This window comes from Eumetopias jubatus, unplaced genomic scaffold (assembly GCF_037043125.1).
Source record: "Eumetopias jubatus isolate StellerSeaLion01/CBP00866 unplaced genomic scaffold, mEumJub1_p1.0 scaffold_6, whole genome shotgun sequence".
NCBI classification, from domain to species: domain Eukaryota; kingdom Metazoa; phylum Chordata; class Mammalia; order Carnivora; family Otariidae; genus Eumetopias; species Eumetopias jubatus.
The window spans coordinates 23,016,780-23,034,842 of NW_028274812.1; the positions used below are offsets into that span (position 1 = coordinate 23,016,780).

Genomic DNA, 18,063 nt, shown 5'->3' on the forward strand with positions numbered 1-18,063 from the left:
AGTTTATTCTTTTGGGGTTTGGGCCTTTGAGGAAAGGAGAATATGGAGGGACGTAATCAAAGTATCATCCAGGCAAATGACAGATTGTGTGCAGTGAATTTGCCCCTCCTTGTATTTAATTTTGCAGGGAGGCGGGGGGGGGGGGATTGAAGTGAAATTCCAAAAGAGGCAATATTTTAATGAAAAGAACAGGCAATAAAGAGCAGAATAAGGGCATTTAACTGAGGTACGTGATAGGAAATGTATGATACGTAGAAGTTACGAGGTGCTCAAAAAATTATTGAATGAATAAGCATCATGTGTAAAGATTCCGGTTTCTTTCTCCTATGTGCACATAAGATACCCCCAACTTACAAACAGTTTTCTTGGATAATATGTATTTTTCTTTGCTAAGTCCCCAAAACTGAGTTGACCTGTAAAGCACTTGCAGTATTAGTAATGGGTAAGGAGTTATATAGCTGGGTGTCAGTTTCTCTGGAAAAATGCATCTGAGTGACAAATTGTGACATTGGGGAATATGGCTCTTTCTGCTATGGGAGAAAGTGGGAGCAGTGTCTTTGCCACTCCTGATTTCTTAGCTACTTTCTGCCATGGGAGAAAGTGGGAGCAGTGTCTTTGCCACTCCTGATTTCTTAGCTACTTCTAGAGTTCTTGGTTGAAGGAATCTGGGGAGGCTCTTGCTGACATTCCTGTAGTCTGGAGAGTCAGGGAGAGAGCCAGTGAAATGGTTCTACTTCCAGGCTACAGGACTAGAGGGAGAGGGGAATCCTCAACATGGGCAGCATAGAGAAAAGAGAGGGATCCCCTGACAGCCCAGTTGCTGGTCTGATTCCTTACTGGGTGGTCCTTCCAATGGAAGAGGCAAAGGTAAATCATGCATGTTTAATTTGAGAATTGCTAACACATATGTATCCTTTTAATACAATCTTGGTTTATAGCAGTATAAACATTTTTCCATACTGGAACAAAAGCTCCATAAAATAATAAGAATGAAATTTAAATAAAGATTTTGCTTATAAATGTGTTTTAGGGACATGTGTACTATAAATATTCCTTGAATCAATTCTCAATGGAATGTGGGCTTTTCCATAGAAAGAAATCCATCTTATTCTTTATGGGATCCTAGCACCTGTCCCTTAGTTATCAAAAGTGGGCCCTCAAAATGTGTAGCATGTAAAGCGTGGTTAGATGTAGGTAGCTGTGAAGTATTGTGAAAATTTTGATTTGATACTTCTGATTTACTCTAAATCTGGCATGACATTTACTACTGAATTTGACGTCATTCGGGAAAGACTTTCTAAACTTCTTTTATTTCCTCTTTACTTCTGAGAATTCAAGTAAATCTGTAGAAGGATTCATAACTTGATATTTGCCATGCACTGTCTTTAGAAATATTTTGTAATATTATATCCTGTATGCCTTTTGATTTTTCAGAAAGCAATTATGTTAGGAATTATTTTATGCATAGTAACTATTAATAGCCAGTGATAGTCTAAAGAAGTTAATCCATAATTTCCAAAAAGATTTAGGGTTTTAAAACAAAAACAGTATATGCGTTAATGTCAGGAGCAATGACAAGGCTGAGAAAAGATTTGGCTTATATTTAGGATTTATATTAAAGAAATCCAAACTATATACATATAGTTCTGATATCTGAGCCTTCATATTAAATTTTGTGGTGTATTATGTATGGAGCTGGGGGCAGAGAATTTATAAGAAAAATATAACAAAATATAACAAAACATGTTTTTTCTGTTTTTATATATTTTAAATATTTTCTGTATTTCTATATTTCATCCATTATGGATTTGCTGTTGTAACAAATAGTATATATATAATATATATATTAACTGTTGAAAGTAGTAAAGTTGTTTGAGGAAGAACTGATGCTTGTTTTTCACATCTGGAATCTAGTACAATAAATTTGTTTCATTCTTTCTTGTAATTATATTAGCTAAACCCATGTTTCATTTATTAGTGTTTCTTGTCTGTTATGGAGATTTATATAGTGGGAAAAGAGAACGTAAGGCAGCAAAAAGGTTCAGGTTTAAAATATTGATAACAGAGGCTTACAGAGATTGCCAGGCTGATGTGCCTCCTTAACTTTATAAACCTAAAATTTCCTGAGAAAATTTTCAAGTAACGTTATGAAAATCTAAATGCTGTTTCATTGTTGTTGGTGGTGGTTTTAATCATTACAGAAATCAATAGCTCTCAAGCTATTTTCCCCATCTTCCTGCAGCTGTCCAGAGTAACCATCTGCTCTTGCAGGTGGACCAAATTCTAATCTCCAGTAAGGCTGCCATGCTATCTGGTCTGCTTACCATTTATTTCTTAGGAGTCTACTTTGAAATGGAATCCTTTTCTAAAAAGAAGGTGCATACACTGAATTTTATCTATTTATAATTTGATAGTATGGGGCTGGCAACTTAGAACTTAAACCAACATTAAATTTTTCAGAAGGAGAGGGATAATTTCAAGGACATTTATTAATGAGTTGGAAAGAAAGCCAAAAGATCTATTTCTCGGAATGTTAATTTTTTTTGCATCAGCCTGATTGCAAAATGTGTATGTCTTTTATAAATTTGTGTTATTTGTATGGTGCTATTCTGTTTTATCCAAGGACAGCTAGAAGAAACAGAATTATTTTGTTGGATTGGTCATGTTGTATCAAATCAAAACATCAAATGTTCTTGCATTTGACCTTTGATTTATGTGAAACATGGCAGTCCATTTTTTTTTCATACATAGAAACTATGGTTTATTCATCTCAAGCCTATAGTACATATTTTAGAGCTTGTCATTATTAGCACATTGCTTCTTAGTGATCAATCATGTGAGTATTAATATTGGGGAAGGTCATTTTAACTGATCTGTCAATGAGTAGGGAAAGATTTTGTTCCTTAGGAACAAAATATAACAATGATCATGTTTATTTCCAAACATACAGAAGCAAAGAGGCTTTGTTATTCTAACCAACATTTTCCTTTGTGAATGCACTTAAGCCTTTGAATATGCTGTCTTATTGCCTTCATGTGTCACTGTTGGTATGTGGCTCCGTTGTGTTTTTCAGTCATCTGATGTATGCATGCACTAAGTAGCTTTTTAATTTCCTTGAAAATTGATCCAAGTCTTCTGTGAAATGGTGGTTGACTTAAGTTCTGTTTCTCTTTTTTTTTTCATAGTTAAATGAAGCACATAGGAATCAAAGAGGATTTACCTCATCTTAAAAAGTCCATTCATTACTTAGAGAAGTTGCAAAATTTGTTAGGAATAAGGCCTACTCCCAGGGCTAGTCATGACAGTAACAGACAGCTTGTAGAACTTTACAATATGAGTGTACATATAAATAATTTTTAAAAATCTTGAAACAGATGATAAACACTATAAATTTATTTCTGCTCATTTAAATTTTTGTCTTCTTGGTTCTTCTTAACATTATGGGAATCATGTGAAGTCAGCGCATAATTGTGGCTCAGAGTTTTTCTTATCCCTTTTACAGTTCAGAAAAAATTTAGAAGGTCTGAGGGGATAGAGAGGCCTTTGATGAATTTCTGCCTTTCTTTTAAAAGGAGAATCTATAGGAGGAAAAAATGTTTACATTTTCCCTATTGTGAAGTTTAACCAAAATGAAGATTTGATTTTGGTTAGCATCCTCTCCCTTCAGTGACTTTCAGAGGATATTACCTCAACTTCTTGCCTAGCAGGACAGCAATAAACATTTTGTTTTCAACTTCCTTTGAAATTTTTTTTCCTCTGGTTCTTGTTTTGACAAGTTTATGCAGCTTAATTCTTATTGCCTTGCCTTTGAGCCGATGCTGTTGATTGAGGAAATATCCCAGACTTTTCTAGTAGTGACCAAAAGCTAACGTGTGGGTAAAGGAAAAAATTATAGATAGAAATCTGTGTTTTACTCCGTTTTATATTTCTACAGTGTCTGTACTGGCCCTGCCCCCTATTTAGGAATCACAGGTGATTCATTTAACACCATTCAGCAGATGTTTATTGAACACCTGTTATATGCTAGGTCCTGAGCAGGGTGCAGTTTCCATCTCCAGGAGCTCTGGGTTCATAAGAAAGGTGGAAGCAAACAAACTACAGTACAGTGGATGAGGGTTTCCACAGAGTTGGGCACACGGGGGTAGGAGGTGAGCTAAAGGTGGTCATGAATTAACAGTGTGTGGGGTGGGGGCGTTCATTCTCAGCTAGTATTAATCAGTCATCTGCTATTTTCCAGGCACTATTCATGTGTCAGAGATACAAGGGGTAAACAAAGCATTATTGCCTCTTCGGAGAAGCTTTTGTCCTGGTATGGGGGACAGATATATGTCAGCCTTACTAGCACACACGCTCTGTGTGTATGTGTGTTAACCAGGTGGAGAGAGGGTATGGGAGAAGGTGACCCCTTATGGGGTCAGGCAGAAGAAGCAGCCGCTCCTGTGATGATACGCACTGCATTTGAGTCCTTAGATCTCTCCTGGAAAGAAAGGAATTAACATTTCAAAGTGAGGAAGGGGAGTAGCTTAGAATAATTGAGATGATATGTCAGGCAGGGCACTTGCTGCTTTGTGCCAGTATTAAGGCCACCAGACTCCAGCCAGGTTTAGCCAACCTGAACCAACCATTGTCCAGCTCCTCCTGGTTCTGGTCCCAGCCATAGGATGGTGGGGTGTAGCCCAAGCCTGGACTGAGATCCCATTTTCAGGGGGATGCTCCCTTCCTCCTGAAGCCCCCAACCCAGTTCCCCCAGCTCTCTCTCCTCCCCACACCTTGGCACAGGGCAGACTCTGGCTTGGAAAGGATTAATCTGACCTAAAATTAAACCCTGAGCCATAATATAAAAAAAATGCCCATGATTAGGTGTTTACAGCACCAAATCTTCAACAATTAAAGAGAAAAGGTGTGGGTGGGGTAAAAAATAGCAATACCCACACTCTGAAGTTTTTGAGAAAAACAGGAAACTAGTCTTTTTTAACCAGTGATGCCCAGAACTGGTTATTGCAAAGAGGGTTGTTTTTCTAATGCATTGTGGTCAGCCCAGCTGTGCCAGAAGTAGATTTCTGCTCATTATGACAGCCGTCTGTGGATTTCTTTAGCTGACAAACCTATAGACAGGCAAGCATAATTATCAGTAGTAACCTGGTCATTATGGCCGGATGTGCTTGGAAAACAATTTGCACAAGTCCCGAAAGCCCGTGAGAACATACAAAATGAGAGCATTTGGCGAACATGCAGCTATTTCCGGGAGTTGTGAATGACCCAGACCTATGAACCATACAATAGCTTATTGTAGAAGGACTGTTTGAAACCTTTCTTTCTTTGGATTTTCGTTTTCAGTTGACAGATAACATTTGATGGCAAGTGACATAATATTTTTTCTAATTTGCTCATTAACTCAAGCTCCACTTTCTAACTGTGTTTTAGACCTCTTTATTTTTGGCTTATGTTTCCTGGTTGGTGGCAATGAAAGAACAATTTCAAATGTAAAATTGAGATCACAGAGATGTTGTCTCTTGTTCTCAGAATCTCAGAAATGCACCATCACCGCTGCATTTCTGAACAATATGGGGGAAAAATGATCACAGAAGGGATTGTTTGGGCAATTATTCATTAGATTTTCGTTGTTCTGAAGAATGTAAAATGCTTTAGAGCCAAGTTGAAATGGAGTAGTTCCCTTATCTGCCCCGTGTTCATACACGGAAGACCAGGTTAGTACAGACTAGTCACAGAGGTTTCCCCTCAACTTCCTGTGTGGGTTCAGTGTAATCAGGGAGCCCCCCAAGAGCTCTCCCTTGCAGGCCGTTTCTTTGCCCATGTGGAGCGGTCTTTTTAAGGCTAAAAAAGGGGCATTAGACTTTTAGAAGTTGAGTAACATAACCTAGATTTCATTGCTCATTGCATTAAATGGTCGCCAAGCCAAGCATTTGGTCTGTGCGTTGAAGGATTTACACTTGTCCATTTGTATCAGACTTTACAGTTATCTCTTTAATAAGTAAATTACTCATGCTTCTCTATTGTGAAGCTTGTTTGTGGGGCTTGATCCAGGCAGTGTGCCTGGGCTTAGCAATGCCCCCTGTCCAGCTGACTGCCCGGCCACTCCAAAAAAGGCAATCATTAATGCTATTGATTTTTTTTTTTTTTTTTTTTTGTAGCACATTGGCCATGTTAGAGTTCTTTGCAGTGAAAGGGAACTCAAACTCTTGGCATCTGCCCTTTCATTTTACCAGAAAAGCACTGGAGTTCTGCAGTCTTTCAATGGCAGTGACAGGAGTTGAAGGGGATTCTTTTCCCTCCTTTCTCTTGGGGTGGCTTGGGGAGAGAGTTTGAGATAGTAATATGGAGCAGGAGGTAGAACTGGGAGGAGGGGATGGAAAGGGTTCCTATGTTTAACCCCTTACTGTCTGTTTCTTAGTGAAATGGGGTGAGAGCACCTGCCATTTCCCCCTCAACAGCATGTGGCAAAAAGTCGTGAGATGGTGGTTGTCCAGGACTCGCAAATGCATATGGCAGGTGTTTTTAAAAAGTACCAGCTCTAACTGAAACAAAATAAAACAAAACAAAAAACAAATCCAGAAAACAAACCTGCTTTATCCAAAGGCCTCCTATTTCAAACACGTATTCAAATCCCGGTGTTTCTGCTGGAAAAACATAGCCCTGGGAAGTTGTGATAAAGTTGAGAGGGTGGAAAAATAGATTTTTATTAGTCCCACTTCTTCTTGCATATGCCCCACCATGGCATATTTTTAATGAGCTTTCATGTTCAGATTTTTAAAATCTTGAGGACTAGAAATATAGTCTTTTACTTTCCTACTTGATAGGGCCTGAGTATGTCTTTGACACTGTTACTTTTAAATAGCCACACTAAGCATATGAATTTCTAGAAGCATGGCATAAATATCTTGGTGGAGGGGGGCGGAGGTAGAGGAGACACGAAAACAGCCTCCTTTCTTATGGTAGTAGAACAGTGAATGGAAACTCTCCCAGCAGATGATTCAGTCCTGCTGAGCAGTTCCCTAGAACTAGAACTAATCTGGGTCTCTACCAAAAATGGATGTAAATACGGAAAGTATTTGCCCATTACATCTAAAGTCTCCTCAAATTGGTGGTGGTGTTGCTTTCCCATTTTGCTTTTGTCTGCGATTTTTATTATAAAGACATGGCTAAAAACGCACTGTACTCTTGCTCTGTCCTTCCTAATGAGCAGAGGGTGCTCGGGAGGTGATGGCTATCTGTGCAGGAGGCTGTGGCTGCCGAGGCCAGAGTGTAATGATTAGTCCTTTACCCGCTGCGCACACATGGAGATTGTTCCTTGATTTCTTACCATCGTCCTTTCTAATACAGCCTGGAGCTCAACGGAGACTTGCTCTGTCAAGCTTGGGGCCATTTTTCGCTTTTGTTGGAAAAGGCTTCTCTTGTGGGACTGCTTACTGCCTGGGTGGTTCGTCTGCTGTGTTCACAGACACCCCACCATGGGAGCCCTCACGGCAGAGGGCTTCACCAGGTCGCCTTTTCCGACTTTCTTTGGAGCAGGCCCCTTCTCATTACCATCTGGGAAGAAAACAGCTCATGGCAGTGGGGATTGAAAGGGAGACTGGAGATGACTAAGCCCAACTCTTTCTCTGTTCCGTTGAAGAAGGAGAGGACCAGAGAAAGCTTCTGTACCCCGTCCTGGTCACGGAACGACTTGTGCCCTGATTAGTGACCCTGCTTTCGTCGTCTTTCACATATCCTGCCCAGTAAACAGTTTCCCCGGGGGGAGAGGATTGTTTCGGGAGCTAGCCGACCCTCCCGGGTTGGCATTGGCTGCTGAGTGAGGAATACAGCCGTTGTTGATGGGGATGCTTAAGCAGCAGGATGTGGCATTGGTGGCAGGGTTTGCCTTCACGTGGGAGCTTGCACAGCACCGTGCTCTGGGAAGCTGCAGCCTGACCCTGGTGCTACCATAGTCCCACTGCTCTCTTGATTGTATGTCTCTGGTTAAAACTCAGGTGTCATACTCCGTTAATTCTGAAGAATGATGTTGATTGTAGGATTTCTCTTAGTCGAGCATGATTTCCACAATGGAGTTTGAATAATCTGCAGGATCTGTGTGCTCTAAGCACTTGCTCAGACACATCCTGAGTGCAGAGCGCAGTAACAAGTAGCCCAGTTACGAAGTTAGAGCTTCCTCAATGTGGTGCTGTTGAGATTTGGGGATGGATGATTCTTTGGTGTGGGGGGCTGTCCTGTGCATCGTAGGATATTAAGCGGCATCCCTAGTCTCTACCTTCTAGATGACAGTAGCACCCCCCCACCCAGCCGTGATAACCAGAAACAAACCCAGACGTTGCCTAGTGTCCCCTGGAGGGCAAAATCACTCTGATTCAGAACCTCTGCAGACGAACAGCCAATCTGAGGAGCATTGCACATCTGCCAGCCTGAAGCAGATTTTCATTGACAACAGGAAGCTTGACCTGAAGAAGCCTTAAGAGAAGGAAAGTAAGATTTGGGGGGGTTAAATGACTAAACGATGAATATTCCTAGTCCTGTGACTGAGTGAATAGCAACCCAAACCAGGGGATTTCCCCTGTTGGTTTGTGGCAGGAATTCCCTTTCTCTTCCTCTCGCCCTCAGCTTGAGGACACTTCCTTTTCACCACTGTTCAAGTTTCTGATTGACCTATTCTCAGGGCCAGCTTTTCTCTTCCACTCGCCTGCCACTTCAGTCGCTACCAGTGACCAGACCACCTCTGCTGCCTTTGTGAAAGACTAGCGCCACCAAGATTCTCCCTGCTGATGCCCCCGAGCCATCACTCTGCCCCTGGAGAATGTGTCTTGCTGTTCTTACATTATTATTTACCTCTTAGGGTCCGACCTAGACTTTTATGGACCATGTAGGAAAAAGTGAGGGGTAGTTTCATATCCTATTGACTCAAGTCCTCAGTATGACTATTTTTTCCACATAAAAACTTTGACATGTAGGTGAACTGGGTTCTGTAGTATCCCTGTTACATCGCCTTAGGCTAGCCTGGGATGCCAGTCACTATTTGTGACTCTGGTTCTAGAGGGAGACGTTCCAAATTTCAAGTAATAAGCATAAAAGCGAACTTTGGGAATATGACTGATTTTAAGAAGGAACCATTTTGGCAGGCTGGAAGATGAGGTGTAGTAATCCAGCTTGTGTCCCTTCCAAGTGAGTTCTGCACCAAATCCACAAGGAGAACTTCAAGTAGGCAGCTTGGACTCTCCCGTCCGTTGGGACTTCCCACCCTAAATCCCAGACTTGGAGGGCAGACAAACTGGACCATCTAGGGTTTGCTTCTCTGATGTGGAAAAAATAGATATCTGGCAGTCTCCTTGGATTCCATTTGGCCATGCTCTTGTAGATAATCTTTACCAAATGGACTAGTCTGCCTTAAGTCTGCCAAAGGTGGAAAAGACAAACACCTTAATCTATGGACTGAGATACCAACTGAAGGAAATCAATAACAAAACAACTGAAATCTTAGCAGGTTCTAGAAGGTGTAAAAGAAAAGATAAATGTTGTATGCATATGCAGTTAAACTAAGGGGGAGTTTAATTAAAAGATAAGAACAAATATACGTTACTTTTTGTTTCTACATCAAATAACAAATTTTTACATCAAGTTTGTCAAAGATACAGATGTTTATCATTTCAGACTAGACAGGTACAGTGGAAAAGCCTGCTACTCTAAGACTTGAAAGGGTCTTCTGCAATTCTGATCATGCTGACTGTCCCCCCCCCCCACCGCCTTTCTCTCTAAATTTGTCAACTTGCACAAATTGGTATGTTAGACTCAGTGATAAATCTAGAATAAGAGAATGGAGGCCAGTGACTTCTTTTGGGAAGTTTCTAGATCATCTGTACTGATGATTTCCAAATTGGATTCCGGGTGCTCAGGGACATTTACCAGTTTTGAAAGTATAGTTGTAGTGGATTTAACATGTGTCTGTTTTAACCACCTCTAAAACTGAGACTTCAGATCATGACAGGAGGGATGCTTAGCTTCCACATTTTAAATTGTGTACACTTAGAAGAGAGTTGCCTTTCTCAAATACTGTTACACAGCTGTCTGATTTCATGGCCTGCCTTTTTTTTTATAGGATCTACACAGTAACAATCTGTTTTCAGTGTCTGTCCTTCACTAGCCCCTAAGTTCCATGAGGACAAGAGCCATGGCTTTGGGAGTACACAACTGTTGTTTGTTGAGTGAATAACTGAATAAATGAGGGGGGAAAAGAGTTCATCATGAACATTTTATAAGAAAAGCATAATTTTGGGGCACCTGGGTGGCTCAGTTGGTTAAGCAACTGCCTTCGGCTCAGGTCATGATCCTGGAGTCCCGGGATTGAGTCCCACATCGGGCTTCCTGCTCAGCAGGGAGTCTGCTTCTCCCTCTGACCCTCTTCCCTCTCGTGCTATCTCTCATTCACTCTCTCTCTCAAATAAATAAATAAAATCTTTAAAAAGAAAAGCATAATTTTTTTGATAGAAAAATTAAAGACATTTCCCAATAATGGAGTTAAAACACAACTTAAAAGAATATCATGTAGTGAAGTTTTATTTCTTTTTTGGAAATTTGTGGCTTTTATTTAAGAACAAAGAAATATTGTATTTCCTGGAGAAGGAGAGCATGGAATGCTCTCCAGAATTAATCGGAACATAGGCATATGAAGTACTCCAGACCCATCAATTTTAGTCTTACTTTATAGTAATAAACACTTTTCAGTGCCAAAGTAAATTAGGACAATGACCTGGGTAAAAGAGTACTCTTGAGCTGTATAAGAAAAATTTTGATTTGGTTGCCCAATTTAGAGCAGTGACCTTCATTCTAAGTGTGAAAGTGTTCCATCATTGTTGTAGACAGACGTGGTTGACCCACCTGAAACATGCCATGTGGTTCAGTCCTACCAGTGTAGAGAGTGAGTAAGAGGAATGGCTCAATATATTAAACTTTCTTTGGTTTGGCACTGGTGGTTCATTTGCCAGATCAAAATCATGAGTGAAACTGAAAACTGAGTGCGAACAATTGCTGGGTACTTGGATTTCTTCAGATCAAGCATCTTTTTTATATTGCTACTATGTATATGTTTTCAAAAGCACTGGTTTTGAGTCAGACTCACTGGATTAAAAGACCATTTTCAGCCCTTACTGTGAGGCAATGGCTAAGTTCCTTAAATTTGGGGCCTCAAGTCGTCTGTAAGGGAGGTAATATTAGTGCCTGCCTCATAAAGGATTTAATGAGAAAATACACATAAATTACTTAGCACGTTACTGGAACACAAGGATCCAGTAAATGTTGATTATTTTTTAATCATTCTATATGCTGATTGTTTCAAACTCCATTACTATTTCCAGATTGTTCATTTTCTTCATGTTTTCAGTAGTAAGCCCAAACTTTTAAGCTTCCTTTTTATGGAAATCAGAGCAGTCTAAACAGAGTCTAGGTTGCCAACTATCTGCTACATCTCATAAAGAAATGAGATAATGCTTGGTGTATATGTGTGTGTCTAAATGTGAAAGAGCCACAATCCTAAGCCTTGCCAGACCAAGGGCAGGTGGACCCCACTCTTGGCTGGGAGTCAGATCCTATTACCAGACTTTATTTATTTCAGGCCTGATAAAGTTGCTTCCTCTTGGTGATTTTTTTTTTCTCATTTCTTACTTAAAACATAAAGACAAAGGGAGTTGGAAAACTTTTGAAAAAGAAGTACTAAAAGAACTGCTCTTATTTTTATATTTTTCCAGAAACCAATTTGATAAGTCACTTTTTAAGTTCTAAAGAAGCACTTTTTCCTAAATTTTTCATCACATGAATAAAACTGGGTTTTCAGTTTTAATCACACTACACAAACCATTACACTGTAAAACTACATTTTTCACTTGGTATCATTCCTTGTTTGCTCTTTTTCAATGCAGATATTTCCTTGTCCTGAGACAAGGGGTGAAAGCCACCTTGGGGCGTGACCCCATTGTGAGCAGGAAGAGTTAGTTATTAGGTGCTAAGTGTGTGAGAGGTCAGTGGATTCTTCAGGATGTCGCTTCAGAAATTTTCTTGGTACGCTCATTAATAATAACTTGTAATCACCAGGCTTAGTTATCGCCTCCTATCAAGACGGCTGAATCCAATGTTTGAAAGTTTCTGAAACAGGCTAGTTTGTGCCTCCTCTTTGTTATGAGCAATTTCTTTCATCTTGCACAATTTAAATTTGTTTTTGATATTTCCCAATGGAAGTTGTTATTATTGCATTGCTTTAAAATTTGTTTTCAAATAAGAGCTTGAAATGGTTGATCTATAAAGTTTTGTTCAGCTTGCAAGTTCTATTATCAAAGTTTACCTTTGCCTTTTAGAAGTTTTAAGATTTCTCCAGTTTTGTATGGTTTCTTACTGATTCTTTTTGGCTTCCTAAATCAATAAATTCCCATTAGTAGTTATAGTTAGTTGTTGAGAATCTGAAATTTTACTTTAACACAGTGAAGTCTGAATTATATCTCTCCACTGTGGCCAACATTTAATCCAGTAAAATGTTAGGACTTTTTCTTTTCCCTCCCCAGGGCCATAGCTATTAAAAAGATCTCTCAACTTGGAAAATTAAACATGCTCAAATATCTTCCATTTTGACAGTAAACAAACAAACTAGAACCAATAATCCTAATGGCTTTTCTAGCTTCTCCCTTACCTATCTCAACTGCATCATGGTTTTGGCCACCTGCTTTAGCAAGGAATATCAGGAACCTCTTAATTTTGAAATTCAGCGAAATCTTTTAGGTCCTTGACTTATTTGACCTACCGTTGATTTGTATTTGACTCTGTTTATCATTTAAAGATTTCTCTGCGTGGCCCTGTGACACTGGGACCTGCTGCCCTACCTCTGTTCCCAGGCCTCCCACGTGCCCTGTCTTTGTGGCTTTCCCCACAGTACAGCCCCTGGGCCTCTTCTTTCTGTATTCCCCAAACTGTGTACCCAAGCCCATTGTTTTAAGGATCAGCTCTAAATGCTGGTGACCCTCATGGTGTTCCAAACTGGGATTTCAGCTCACGTGTCCTGTGGGCTCTGTATCCACATGTCTGCCTGGACATTTCTATTTGAATGTGTCTAAGGTACCTCAAACCCAGTTAGTTCTAAAAGTGAATATGCTCTATTTCCTCCCAAACTTGTTTTTCTCTTTGTCTACCTTGGCAAGCTTCTGTTGATTACTCCAGATCCATTTCAGGTGTGTCCACCCTCAGCCCTTTCTTGACGCCCACCCGTTGCTGGGGGCCCTATTGTAACTTCTACTATCGCACTTTTCATCCTGCCTGTAAGTCAGATATTCACTGAGGTCAGAAACCACATTTGTGTACCTTTTGATGCGCCGCAGTGCCTGGTGTGTGTGATTAAGTGCTTAGTAAATGATGTTGAGGGCTGCCTGGCTGGCTCAGTTGGTAGAGCATGTGACTCTTGATCTCAGGGTTGTAAGTTCAGGCCCGACTTTGGGTGTAGAGATTAGTTAAAAATAAAATCTTAAAAAAAATGGTGGTTGAATATGCAAACAGATGGCAGAAGTAGTAAATTATAGATATTGAGAAAGGAAACAAAATTTTTATTTCACCAGGCAGAAAAGTTTGTAAGTGGTTAGATATTAAAAAGATACTTTTTGTAGTTTTATAAGAACTGAAACCGTCAGCCTTATTGATTCATTGTAGGCTCTAGGACCTCAGAGGGTAAAAGAAGTTTCTGTTTATTTCCTTCCGAGACTCATGGTTGACTTGGTGCTTGGACTTGGTTTGAATGGAGACTCATTCATGGGATTATGGCTGCAGGTGAAGTGTTTTGAGTGACTTTCCCAGCTACTCCAAAAAAAAAAAAAAAAAAAAAAAAAATGAATGCACAGAGCAGAACTCAGCTATCTGCCTGGGAGAATATTTAGGGGCAAATATTTCCTATATGGACTTCCTCTCATTTATTCTACCTTCCCAGACAGCACTCTGTGGGTCAGGATAAGGGCATGATATGTATGCTTCTGTTGGCTTAGGCAAAAAGTAATGAAAAACCATGATTTCAGTCATAGAGATGATAACCATCCCTCCTGTCCCATCCTTCTCTCCCTCCCCCCTACACACAATTAGTATTGTATATCTGGGTGTGCTGCTACGTATCCATAAGGCACTAATACTAAGTTCATCCTTGCGTACTGATAGCTTCATCATGTTGCACTGAAGGAACATTAGAAACAGTTTGTTGTTGGAATCCTTATATTGTTGGGATTAGCTTCTACAGAAATGAAACAGGTATCCAGATACCATGAATTAATCCATGCTAATTTTAAAAAATAAGAAGTCTTAGCAGTGAAGACTCATCTGTGACTATCCGGTATTGAAGATTAAGTTCTCTGCACTGGGATGCTGGACCACTGCAGAATTATGTTATGTAATTGTTTCCCTTTTGGCATTCATAAGAACAAGAAGCATGTTTCCAGAGGTCATCCCACATTGAGCAAAAATTTTAAATACATGAATAAAAATTCCATCTGGCTTTTTTGGTACTAGAAACTTCACATAGATTTGTAATTTTGATGTGTTTTGTAGTCTTATCCTGGTTTGGTAGTCGTTCATGAGGAACAACAAACAAAACATCCTGTTTTTATAATATCCAGCATAAATCCCAGTGGAGTTATTACAGAAATAGCTTAGGTTCTTCCTATATCAGTTAGCAGCTTTTTTATTTCCATTATTTAATGTCTCTCCTCTCTTAGAAGTGTGACTAAAACAAAATCGATTCGTTTCCTCAGGCATTGAAGTCCTGCTAAGTGTTAATTGTCCGGGGTTTTTATAAAGGGCTTGAAGATCACAGAAGAAGGTGTAGGGGCTGACCCACCACCACTGCAATGGGGACCGTTTGAAATTGCAAATATTTGTAAAACTCTTTTTTTTTTTTTTTTTTTCCTTCTTCCATGTCATGGTTTCATCTCTTTGAAACTTACCAGGGTTACTTTAAGTGTTTGCTTGTGTGAAAATACGTGAAAATGGCATAGGAAAGATATTTTTAAAGGGTTGTAATATGGTTTAAGGCTGGTGAAACAGCCAGAATGATGATTCAGAAGCTGAAAATAGCTCTACATTTTATGCAATCAAGTAAAACTCTGTACCTTGGCCTTCCCCACACGGGATTAGCAAGGCGTTGGGAGCTCTTCCACCCCCAGCATGCACTAGGGATGACACGCGGGGCCATGATAGCCTGCTGCCTAAACCGGGCATGTGCTGCCCAGAGGCTCGCCCTGAGGTACAGGGTGGATTAGAGTTGAGTGATCTCAACTCATATTCATTTCCTCTGAAAGGAAAACTCACAAGGTCCTCTCTGTTCTAATGAGCGCTTAGCAGTGAGGATTCTCACGATGGCGCCCCGTCACCCCAGAGGCGGAGGTACGCCACCTTTGCCTCTGCTGCTTGCTTCCCTGACAGGGCAAGGGGACGTTTATGGCATTTATCCCAGTCCTTAGGAGACCCATTTTAAGACCCTGGGAGGGATTGATTTTTCTTCTACTTTCTTACGGATTTTTTTTTTTCTTAGTTTGTTTTCTGTATGTTTTTGTGCAAAAAGCTGTCCCACAAAGTGAGGAGCCTAGGAGATGATTCTTGAATTAACTCCGTGAGCAAGTGGTAGACTTTTCCAGGTACAACGTCTCAGGTCCAAGAGCTGAGTCATCTTTGTGACCGAGAGTTTGATGCTTCACCTTCAGTTCTTGTTACCCAAAATGAGACTCTATGCTTTGTCCTGTCAAATAAACAAAACTGTCAGGTTATCATTAACAACGAGTGATGCTCCTCTAATTAAACAGAACTGATGGGAATGATCTGGGAGGATATTAGCAATGGAACAGTGATGTTTGCATTTAAATGATCTTAATTACCCCTTAGACTTAATGCCCTAATAAGATGAACGGGAGAATGTCACATCTCACTTAGCTGTATTGTTTTAGACAGTGGCTGCAGGCTGAAAAGGACCAGAGTGCATTAACTTACACTGTGGTGTCTGCTTTTGCAGACAGAAGGTTTGGGAATGTATATTCTTTCCTTTTCTTCCTTCCTTCCTTCCTTCCTTCCTTCCTTCCTTCCTTCCTTCCTTCCTTTCTCTTTCTTTCTTTCTTTCTCTCTCTCTCTCTTTCTTTCTTTCTTTCTTTCTTTCTTTCTTTCTTTCTTTCTTTCTTTCTTTCTTTCTCTCTCTCTCTCTCTCTCTCTCTCTCTCTTCTTTCTTTCTTTCTTTCTTTCTTTCTTTCTTTCTTTCTTTCTTTCTTTCTTTCTTTCTTTCCTTTTTCTTACTTTCTTTGTCCCTCTCTCTCTCTCTTTCTTTTTTTCTTCAAAGGAAATTAAATCATAGCCCTGACAGGAGAGGGTGAAATCTCTGAGCAGACCTCCCCAGTGCTTGGAATTTACAGACTCGACCACGTCCCAGTTTGCTATTGTCCTAAGGCAACACACTCCCCTGCTGCTCTTTGCGTCTTTGGCGGCTGGCCAGCCTCCCAGGGCCTCCGGCTTTGATGTGAGGAGCAGACTGTCCTGGGGCCAGGCTCTTGTTGCCCTGGCCCGGGCTTTACTCACCCAGAATGCCAGGAGGGATGTCCTGTCTCGCAGCATAGGCTTCCACAGCTCAAGCCACCGGCAGAGGTTTCTAACACTCCCACGGCAGAGGGAGCCTGCCTTTGTGTCACCCGCAAGTGGCTGCCCCCAGCTGCTCAGCTTTGCTTTGCTGCCTTGGGTGCTCAGTGTTGTCCAGGTGGTGGCGGGGGGACTGTCCTCTTGGGGAAGATATCAGCTCTGCCAGGTCGGCTGTCAGACTGAAGGGCCTCCTTGACAGGGCTCAGGGGAACCGACCGGGCGAGTTGAACAGCTTCCTCTGGGGACGTTGCATTGACCTTCATTTGATCTAGGCCTGGCAGCCTGGTTAGGGAGGGCAAAAATTCTGGCTCGGGAAATCTTTCTCAATTGAAGCGATTTCCACCACGGTTCCAGGCTTGTAGTGAGAAGTCTGTGCTGTTGCAAATTTAACTGCTGTCACTTTGGGTAGTATCTATTGGTAATTCTAAAAGCAGGTGGACACGTAAACACAGAGGATTGTAATGATAGATCCTGTGGGAGTAAAAACAGGACTATGCCTTATAACTAAACGAAAAGGCCAGACCTAGGAGGGAGAGAGGGAGAGAGAGAGAGAGAGAGAGAGAGAGAGAGAGAGGAGTTTCTCATTAATGAACTGTCTTCTGAAGGGCCAATTTGATTCAAATAGAAATTGCCTCAGAAAACTGAAAGCAGACCATATCTTGTTCCAGTTTAGGTGACACGGTCCCTTGCACTGTATCTTAATAGGATTAATAATAGCATTTCCCACAGAGGGGGTTTCTTGCTTCTCTTTTCATAAAACCCATTCCCCCCAGATATGTGTCTTCATCAACCATTATTTATTTCTTTATATGAAATTTTATAATGTCCCAAGGTTGGTTGGTTTGTGTGTTGTTTTCCCTAATGAGGACACATTACATTTTTGGCAGTCAAGTCTGAAAATGCTTATTAGCTTTCTTTTGCAGTAGTTGGGGAATGCAGCCTGCATGATCCCGTGACCTAGTTAGGGGAGGACACCTGAAAGAGTTCAGAGTAGAAAGGGGAAGAAATCTGTAGGAGACAAACTTCATAGTCTTTTTAGGGCTTGACTGCGTTCTCTTTTGCAAACCATGCATGAGCAACAATTTAGTGCCTCGTAGTAATATCGTTATGTCAGTAATGAGCGTGTGTGTGTGTATTAAATTGGGGGGATAGGTAAATCCTTTGGTGCATCCTGAATGCTAGGGCCTTATTTAGTGCCACTCTCCTGATACAGGTATTTTTAAACATTCAAGTCTAGATACTTTGAAATTGCAGAGTTTTGCCATAATCCATTCCTAAATTCCATCTGCCAGCAAGCACAAGGAATTTTTGTAGGACAGAAACATGGAAAGGAGAGAAGCTGTAGTCAAACCATAGTTATGGTATTTAATGTTAATAGGAAATGTAGTATTTGCCAGTATTCCATAGATCATTTCTTATTGCTTACAA

General features: G+C 40.6%; 1 protein-coding gene across 4 annotated transcripts in view; it reads left to right on the forward strand.

Moving 5' to 3' along the window:
- HIVEP2 (HIVEP zinc finger 2) overlaps window positions 1-18,063 on the forward strand; it is a 205,112-nt gene that overhangs the window by 87,532 nt on the left and 99,517 nt on the right. Inside the window, exon 1 of one of the 4 annotated variants that reach the window (XM_088023862.1) lies at window positions 8,376-8,478. The exons of the other annotated variants lie outside the window; for them this stretch is intronic. The gene's annotated coding sequence lies outside the window, so the exon portion shown is untranslated. Of the gene's footprint in view, window positions 1-8,375; window positions 8,479-18,063 lie in introns of those variants that run through there. 4 annotated transcript variants of the gene reach the window in all.